The 9,698-nt window shown below is 53.0% G+C and overlaps 1 non-coding gene across 1 annotated transcript; it reads left to right on the forward strand.

Annotated features, from left to right (window-relative positions):
- Window positions 1–9,414: 9,414 nt before the first annotated feature.
- Window positions 9,415–9,486, forward strand: TRNAC-GCA (transfer RNA cysteine (anticodon GCA)). Its single transcript has one exon. It is a non-coding gene; the product is annotated as a tRNA-Cys (tRNA).
- Window positions 9,487–9,698: the final 212 nt, after the last annotated feature.

Here is a 9,698-nt window from a genome sequence, read left to right on the forward strand (position 1 = left end):
AAATTATCTCCTATATTGTCTTCTGCTATAGTTTAACACCTATGTCCATGATTCAGCTGAATTAAGTACTGGGTGTAGAAAGTTTTCCTTTGCAGTTCTATCCTTGTTTGCGTTCTGTATTCTGAAACTCTGTTATTAAGTACATAAACCTTAGGACTGTCTCATCTTCTTGATGAATTAGCCCTTTTACATTACGAAATGAACTCCTTTATCCCTGGCTATGTTTTTTTCCTCCAAAATCTACTTTGAGGTTGATACACTGATACAGCTTTACATGGAAGAGCATGAATATGGCATATTTGTTTCCACCATCGTATTTTCAATGCATCTGTGTCTTTCTATTTAAACTATGTTTCTTGTAAGTAGTTTATAGCTGGATATTGCTTCTTAAAATTCAATCTAACAATCTCCGCTCTTTAACTAGGGCACTTAAACAATTTTCATTTAGGATAGTTATTTTGATTATTAAGTTTGAGTCTACACCTTCTATTTTTTTCTACTTGTCTCATCAGTTCTTTGTTCCTTTTTTCTTTGAGTTTAGTATTTATTATGATTCTACTTCATTTCCTCCTTCAGATTATTAACTACAACTCTTTGTTTTGCTCTTTTGGTGACAACTTTGGGGCTTATTATATATAAATATATATATATATATCTTTATGACATTCTTGTTCAGGTTATGAAAACCTCACTATAAAATACTTTGATTTCTCCCCTTTAGCCTTCCTTACCATATATTTTGCTTCTGCCTATGTTGCAAACTCCCAATATTTCATTCTTATTTTTGCTTTAAACAATCAGTTATCTTTTTAAAATATTTAAATGCAAAGAATAAAGTGTGTTTATATGTGCCCGTGTGGCGTGTTTACATGTGTCCGTGTGGCGTGTTTACATGTGCCCGTGTGGCGTGTTTATATGTGCCCGTGTGGCGTGTTTACATGTGTCCCTGTGGCGTGTTTATATGTGTCCGTGTAGCGGCCACGTCTGGCACTGCATGTAAGTGGGCACCTCCATCTGGCAGTGCCTCCTTTCTGCGTCTTCGGTGTCTCTCCTGGTGTGGATCGGCTGGTGACTCTCTCTCTCTTTCACGTGTCTGACAAAGTCTTCAAAGGTAGTCTCAGCAGTAGAGAATCCCAGATTAGTGGACTTTTCTCTTCCTTGTGCTCTAACAATTTCCTCCACTGCCCTTTAGCCTGCACTGTTTGCAACGAGGAACCTGCCGTGATTCTTCGGTTTTTCTGTACATACGTGTATTTTTTGCCTCTGGCTGCTTTTGTTATTTAATACTGCTTCTAAACAACTTTACTATGACACACCCCGTATAATGTTATTCATGTTTCTCATCCTTGGTGTTTGTTAAGGTTTTTGGATTCTGTGAGTTCACAGCTTTCAACAAATCAGAAAGTTATTAGCCATCGCTCCTTTAAATACTTTCTTATCCTTTCCGTCTCTCCGGGATCCTAGTTACAAGTCTATTAGGTGACTTGAGTTTTTACCATGGCCTTATTCACTTTTTGGTCTCTTTACGTTCCTTTTGGATGATTTCTGCTTGTGTGACTCCAAGTTTACAAATGCAATATCTAACACAATTAGATATTAATGTCCGTTACTTAATTGATGTCTGATGTAGAATGCCCCATCCAGTTCATTGTTCTCAGCTCAAACCCTGCAGCCTTTGCCTCCACGAGTTGGAATCAGATGTGTCCACTCGATGACTCTACTTGCCATGCTCCCGTTCCTGAAGGCACGAATCTGGTCCTAACTGTTTCCTGCCTCCGTCTTCTAGTTCCATCATGCGTCACTTCTGCGTCAGTTTCTGTTTATTTTCTCCCCACGAGGGCTGCTTTTTCCCACGCCTTTGAAGAGGTGGTAATGTCTGATGGGGCACCGGGCATTGTGCGTTCGTTCTGCTGGGTGTTCTATACTTTTGTGTTCCTATAAACAGTCCTGCTCTTTATTCAGGGTGCAGCTAAGTTACTTGAGAAAAGTTTGAACCTTCAAATCCTCGCTTTTAAGATACATTAGGTGGCAACAGCCGTGCTCTCTCTGGGGCCGATTTTTCCAAACAGTCAAAACCCTCCTGAGGGCCCCCACCAGATGCCCCATGGATTATGAGGTGGCCCCCTCTGGCTGCTGAGTACAGGGACAGGTGACAGTCTTCTGTGACTTCATGTCTGGAGTTGTTTGGTTTCTTCCTTTGGGGTCTTTTTCTGGCCTCAGGAGGTTTCCTCGCGTTTGCATCGACTCAACTGCAGACTAGGACGCAGTCCTCTGAAAGCCTCCAAAGTTCTCTAGGTGCACAGCCATCTCCTCTCCACATTCTGCCCTGTGAACTCTGGCCACCTCGGTCCCCCGCCCCAAGTCCAGCTCAGCCGCCTCAGCACAGGAAGCCCACAGGGCTCCTCCCCGCTATCCTCTTCAGGAAGCGCCTTCCGGCCGTGAGCTGGAGAAGCTGCAGCCCGCCTCGTCCGCTGCTTCTCGGGTCACTGTCCTGTGTGGAGCCTCTAACGTCAGATGTCTTCCAGACGCTGTGTCGTGTGCTCTGGTGCGGTGCTTCAGTCCTGTGTGGTCCTTACAGCTCAGCGTGGTCCTTATCACCCCATCCTGCTCAGAAGCAGAGCTGTCAGGGTCTCTTTTTCGGCTCTTTCCTGGGTTACCATCGCTGGAACATGGTTACAGGGATGTGAACCAGGAAAGGACTGTAGTACTCGTTACAGGAGGTCACACGGACTTGTTTAAGATTTTCACTGGCGGGATCGTGGAGTTCAGTCCTACAGCTTTCAGGGAAACTTACCTTAGAAACTTGGAACATCATTTCAGCACAGAACGTAGATGTAGACACCGGTCCTTGTGCCTGAGATCATTCTACTCCAGCTCTCACGTGGCCTCAGTCAGCCCTGTACCTCCAAGGGCGTGGGACACCCTTCATCCCCGGGAGCAGGCTCAGCCTCACGCAGCAGAGACTCAGATGAAGGCTGGAATCTGCGGGTCAGCCAGGCTGTCTCTCTACCTTCTTGAGTCTCCGTGCTGCTCTCCTGGCTCCCATGTCCCTGTGTTTCTGTGGCCCCTCCCAGCCCAGAGGAACCCACAGGGAGCCAGGCTTCACACACGAGAGCAAAACCGGACTGCGTGGGGCAGGGGTCCTCCCTACAGTCTGGAGACCCTGCACTGAACGGAGCCCTGGTATTCTGGTTTATGACTTACATACAGAGACAGCAATGGACATGAGAGGAGACGGCCAGGACGGTGTTCTGAGGGTCAGTTTTGAAGGAAGGACAGTAGAGGCCAAAGAGCCAACAGAGAGGGTTTCAGGCACAGATGCAAAGAGGTTGAGAGTGCGGGTCACGGGAGCCAGCGAGGGAGAGAGATTCTGGGGAACGGACGGCTTCCAGAGGCCCATCCTTAGGAAGATCTGCTTTCTTCAGAGATTCCTCCAAAGGGGGTGTTTGCTGCAGGGTCACTCATAGCATGGAAACAAGCCCTGGAAATACCCAGTGTCCAGCAGCAGGGGACGAAGTAGATGATAAACCAGTCGACTCAGAGCAACGGACTCCAGGCAACCAGCAAAAACGGTGCGGCAGAAGAACACGCGATCCTGCTGCGGGTGTCCGTGATGTGTCATTAGGAGAAGAGTCACAAAATCGCGCGTGCAATGAGAGCACCTTTTGACACGTACACAAGTCAGAGAACAAGGCTGAATGGGCACAAAGCGAAGCAGGCCCGTCACAGGCTCTGCAGGTGATTCTGTTTTCTTACTGTGACTCGCTTTCCAAATTGCGGGAAACTCATGTGTATTTCTTTAGTGAAGACGGCAGTGAGAAGGGAAAAAAAGAACATTTTAACCGATCATTTTTCAAATGAGGGAGAGGTCAAGGCCATGGCCCAGTAAGAGTCGGTCAGGTGGGCGGGAGGAGGGAAACCGTGGGTTCCAGCCATTGACCGTGGCATCTCTGACCACGCACTGCTGGTTAAAGGCGGATGGCAGGGTGTCGAAGAGGCAGTAACAGACTCCTCGTTGATCATAATTGCTTGAAAGTCTGCATTTTGTCTGGACTGACACCCTGCTATGAGGCTCACTCGCCCTCATTCCTGGCAGAGGTCCCTCAGGATCCCTCAGCAGCACCTTCATCCCAGTGGCAGCCTGCACAGGGGCAGCCTGCCCTTCAAAGCTGGCCTCGGCCTGCTCTGGAACAAGCTGGACCAAACGTGCCACCTGCAGTGGGCACAGAAGGTGTTAAACGGTGCCCAGGGTCAGCCATGCCACCGTCCCCACCCTCCGCTCTTCACAACAGACGTGGTGGAAACCAGAGAAGGGGAAGGCTCTGCCACCCCAGCGTCCTGCACACCCCGTGTCCCGACGCCGCGTCCTGCACACACCGTGTCCTGCACACCCCGCGTCCTGACGCCAGAGCTCAGGGCTGGCGCCCTGGCCTTCTCACGGCAGCTGCAAATCGGGGGATCCCCGTCTCGGTCAGCGTGGCCGCTGTAACGGAGCACAGGCTGGGAGGCCCGAAGGACACACGTTTATTCCTTGCAGTCTGGAGGCTGAGTCTGCGATCAGGGTGCAGGCAAACTCCGTGTCTGGTGAGGGCCCTTGCTGACCTGCAGGCGGCCGTCTTCTCACTGTGGGCTCACGCAGCCGAGGGACAGAGCTCTCGGGTCTCTTCCTCTTCTAATGAGGACCCCGATCCCTTCGTGGGGCTTCACTCTCATGGCCTCAACTCACCCTAACCTTGCTCACCAGGGATGTGCCGGCCACTTCTGCACTCCCCCCACACCGGGAGCCTGGGGGCTCCTCACCACGGTGATGAACACGTCTGAGGAGATGCAGGCCAGGCTCTCACATCCTGGGAAGCTGGCACAGAGGGCCCGGCCCGCCGGAGGGCTCGCGAAGGCCCGGATCCTGGGGACAGACTGAATCCTCCTGTGTGGACCTGCCCAGGCCGTGTGCCCACCCCAGAAGGCTGCCCAGGGCACTGCAGCTAGCCCCTGTGAGGCTGGTCCTGCCCCGTGGGAGGCGTGCCCGTGTCCTGTGCCAGGGGACAGAGCACACCCAGCTCGGCACATGCACTGCCTCACGGGCGTGAAAGCGAAAGGCGATCAGTCGCGTCCAACTCTTTGTGGCCCCATGGACTGCACGGCCCATGGAATTCTCCAGCCCAGAACACTGGAGTGGGTATCCTTTCCCTTCTCCAGGGGATCTTCCCAACCCAGGGATTGAACCCAGGTCTCCCGCACTGCAGGCGGACTCTTCACCAGCTGAGCCACAAGGGGAGCTGAAGAATACTGGAGTGGGTGGGCTATCCCTTCTCCAGGGGATCACGGAGCTGGGCACAGCTCAGCGGCTTCCCCGCTCGGGGTCCCAGGCTGGAGCCGAGGTGTTGCTGCATTCCCCTCTGGGGGCTTGACTTGCAGGGAGGGGTTGTTTCCAGGTTCACACAGGGGCCAGTCACTGCCTCGCAGTTGCAGGACTCAGCTTCTGCCTGGCTGCTGGCTGGAGGCCGTGTTTAGCTCCTGAAATCTCATCTCTTGGAGGCCTCCCCACTCACTCAGTGTCACATGGAAGTGGGCACTGTGCCCCTTAGGGTCTGTCCCCCACTACTCAAGAGTGAGAGCCCCCCAGCTACACAGATTCCTCACCACGAGAGAGGTGTCCAGAAGGCACTCGTCCTATAAAAACACTCACCTCCCTCCTTCAGGAATATGGAGTTGTCATTTGAATGTAACTTGTTGAAAGCATATTAACTTATTTGTAAACAAATATTAACGTTTTCGTAAATGCTGACATTTAACGTATGTCTGTGTTCAGATCACACGATTATTCCACTTTTTAACCATGAGTGCTCACTCTGTCATGTCTGACTCTTTGCAACTCTGTTGATGGCAGCCCACCAGGCTCCTCTGTCCATGGGATTCTCCAGGCAAGAAGGCTGGAGGGGTCGTCATTTCCTTCTCCAGGGATCGTCCCGATCCAGGGATGGAGCCCCTGTCTCCTGTGTCTCGCGTCGACAGGCGGGTTCTTCACCACCAGCCCACACCTGCAGTTTCTAAAATGCATCGCCCACACACCTGGGCCAGCTCTCCTGGGGAGCTGCTGGTTCTCCTCATGCTTACAAGGTGGAGAAAGAGCCAGCCATCCTGCGGGCCGGTGGAGCATCCCTCTGCTTCCTATCCCCGCCAGCCTCAGCCTGGCCACCTCCTCAGGCGGGTTTGTTGAGTAACGTTGACAGAGTCCGTCCCCTCTGCTTTGTTTCCAAACCAAACGCAGGTGGCATCTGACCCATCCCCCCTGGTTTGTCTGGGAGATGGGCAGTTGAGCGCAGACCTCGGGAGGAGAGAGAACACCCCTGAAGTAAGCACATGCACTTCTGCCGCTCAGGATGCGGAGACCCAAAGGACTCCACCAAGACCCGGGGCCTGGTGGAGAGAGCAGACCAGCTCCACACCAGCCGGGCCCCCTGGCGGTGTGATTACCTGTCCTGCAAACACCCGGAAGCCGAGCACCACCTCCTGGGGGCCCGGGGGGCATGCCCTGTGCGCATCCTCAGCCCCACCACCCACCCCACCACCGTGGTTTTCTCCCAGACCATGGGGACACTTACCCACAGAGACACAAATCCTGGTTTTTAATGGATTGACATTAAAAGAGAACCGTTCTCATTGGAAAATGCATCAGCTCTTTCAGAAACGTGAATTGTTTAGGTGACAGCCTCCTTTTTGTAAGGAGCTGTTTGTAGAAACCAGTAACAGCAGACCCAAGACCTGGACGGCTGTCTTCCACGAGCAGATGGGGAAAGGACACGCACGCCTCCCCGTGGATGCACACGCGAGAGATGTTTCCCAGCAGACCCTGGAGAGGATTTCTCCGGGCGTGAAGCGTCTCCCTGAGAACACGTCTGCGTCCTTCCCACCTGCTGGTGGAGAGGCCCAAACACGGGAGATCTGTGAGGTGGGGGCTGGAGGGGCTTCCAGACGGCAGGCTCCTCCCCGCCCTGCGGCCCCTGGACCCCCTCTGCCCCTGCCGGCAGGTGGACTGTGACCCCACTGTGTGACACCATGGTAACTGGTCTCCTGGAGGACCCCCTGGAGGTGGGGTGGGAGGTCTCTGGTCTCATCCACTGCTCCCGGGAGGCGTGGTTCAGACACCCGTCCCCGGCACACAGGGAGCCAAGGGTAAGGCCTGAAGGAAGCCGGGATCACAGTCTGACCACCGACTTACTTGCTGTAGGGCCCTGAACCCCTTCCTCACAAACAGAGTAAATCGTGCACGCCCCGAGTGCCCCATCGGAGGAGCGGGTGGTTAGGAACGAAGCGTGTCAGCTGTGAAATTCTGGTTCCCGCCCCTAATATTCTGCCGAAAACAGCAGAGCTTCACACCAATGATACCATGAGCCGTTTCCCGGCAGCAGCTGTGTTTCTAGCCCGTCCTTCCTGCCCACCGTATAGTATGCCCTGGTGTGGATGGGCCATGGTTTGATCAAACCCTGTGGCCAGGTGCTGAGGTGGGCTTCACTTTTTAGCCTCTAAACACGGCCCAGGCAAATATCCTGTCCATCTCTCTGTTGACGTAAGGTGGGATTGCTAGGTTTAAGGTGCTCATGACTCCTGATACAATCACTGAATTATCCTCCTATGTATCAAATTACACTCCTGTTAGTAGATTATGGGGCTTCCCAGGTGGCTCAGAGGTCAAGAATCCAAATGCCAAGCGCAGGAGAGGCAGGTTCCATCCCTGGGTTGGGAAGATTCCCTGGAGGAGGAAATGGCAACCCACTCCAGTCATCTTGCCTGGGGAATCCCAAGGACAGAGGAGCCTGGCAGGCTGCAGTCCACGGGGTCGCAAAGAATCAGTCATGGCTTAGTGACTAAACAGCAAGCAGCAGCTGTAGGTTATGTGAAGCCCCTGTCCTCTCCCCAGTCCTGACTATAGGTTATATGAAGCCCCTGTCCTCTCCCCAGTCCTGACTGTAGGTTATGTGAAGCCCCTGTCCTCTCCCCAGTCCTGACTGTAGGTTATGTGAAGCCCCTCTCCTCTCCCCAGTCCTGAGTATCAGTGCTATTTTCTGAGTCTGATTGGCAAATAATAACCATCTAGTTGCCCTGAGAGACTGGAAACAGTCACGGCATGGCCCGTCTCTCCATCTAGTGACATGCGGCCGGATTCTGCCTGCAGCTCCAAACGTTCTGCGTCCCGTGTGATTGTGCGTCCCATGCGTTTCTCACCGTAATGTTTCCCTGGGGATCTGATAAGCAGTTTCCACGTCACTGGTCTTACCATTTAGAGGAAGGGGTTGGACATCACTGAGAATTTGTTGAAATCCAAGGGCCGCCCTGAGAGCCGAAGGACACTGTGTTCACCCCCCACACAACATTAAGTGTGTGATTTAAGGGGTCCACGGGCCCAGCTGGACCTCTGCCCAGGCCAGTAGACAGCTCTGACCTGGGTTGTTCAACCAGGAGGGGGTCCCATGCCCGGCACCATCTGGGTCAGCCTCCAGCCTGACGTTTTCTCTTTCATTACCTGAGGAAATAACAAGGGAGCCCATGAGAAACTCACATTCAACCTCGTCACGCTGCCCTAGCCCTCCCAGCCCGCAGCTCAGCCAACGGACACCCCAGCCCCGATAGACCCCCCCGCTGTGGGCCAGGTCTTCAGGTCTCTCTCCCTCATCCCTGGGTCCTCCCAGCCTCCGGAAGATTCTCCCGGGACTGTGCCAGGGACTCGAGACCCATGGCTTGCAGCATCGACCTGCTTCCCTTTGGGAAAACTGGATTCAGAGCTCACTCAAGGCTTAGAGTCGAAAGGAAATGAAGCTGTTCCTTGCAGGCATTTTCTTGGTGGCACGCCTCTGCACACGTCACAGGGGTGAAGCAATCGTGTGTGATGCACACGTCACAGCGGGTGCACATGTGATCTCAGCAAAGCTTACTTTCCTCTAAAATTAGGAATGGCTCTGCAGGTGGACCCACACACCAGCAGCCATTGTCTGAGTGTGGTGCTGGAGAAGACTCTTGAAAATCCCTTGGACTGCAAGGAGATCCAACCAGTCCATCCTAAAGGAGATCAGTCCTGAATATTCATTGGAAGGACTGATGCTGAAGCTGAAGCTCCAATTCTTTGGCCACCTGATGTGAAGAACTGACCCATTGGAAAAGGCCCTGATGCTGGGAAAGATTGAAGGTGGGAGATGGGGATGACTGAGGATGAGATGGTTGGATGGCATCACTGACTCAATGGACGTGAGTTGGAGTAAACTCGGGAGGTGGTGGAAGATACAGGAGTCTGGGGTGCTGCAGCCCGTGGGGTCACAAAGAGTCAGACACACCTTAGCCACGGAACAGCAACACCTAGAATAAAATAATTGACCGTGACGTTATGGTGCCTTAAATTTGCAGAGCTCATGTGAAAGAGCTTCCCTGGTGGCTCAGTTGGTAAAGCATCTGCCTGCAGTGCAGGAGACCCAGGTTTGATCCCTGGGTCGGGAAGATCCCCTGGAGAAGGAAATGGCAACCCACTCCAGTATTCTCGCCTGAAGAATCCCATGGACGGAGGAGCCTGGTAGGCTACAGTCCACGGGGTCGCAGAGTCGGACAGGACTGAGCGACTTCACTTTCTTTCACTTTCCTTCTTTCATGTGAAAGAACAGTGGAGACGGTGCGCACGTTACTCAGAGCGAGCGCTGTGTCGCTGCTGGGTG

Source organism: Bos indicus, chromosome 26 (assembly GCF_029378745.1).
Source record: "Bos indicus isolate NIAB-ARS_2022 breed Sahiwal x Tharparkar chromosome 26, NIAB-ARS_B.indTharparkar_mat_pri_1.0, whole genome shotgun sequence".
Classification (NCBI taxonomy): Eukaryota; Metazoa; Chordata; class Mammalia; order Artiodactyla; family Bovidae; genus Bos; species Bos indicus.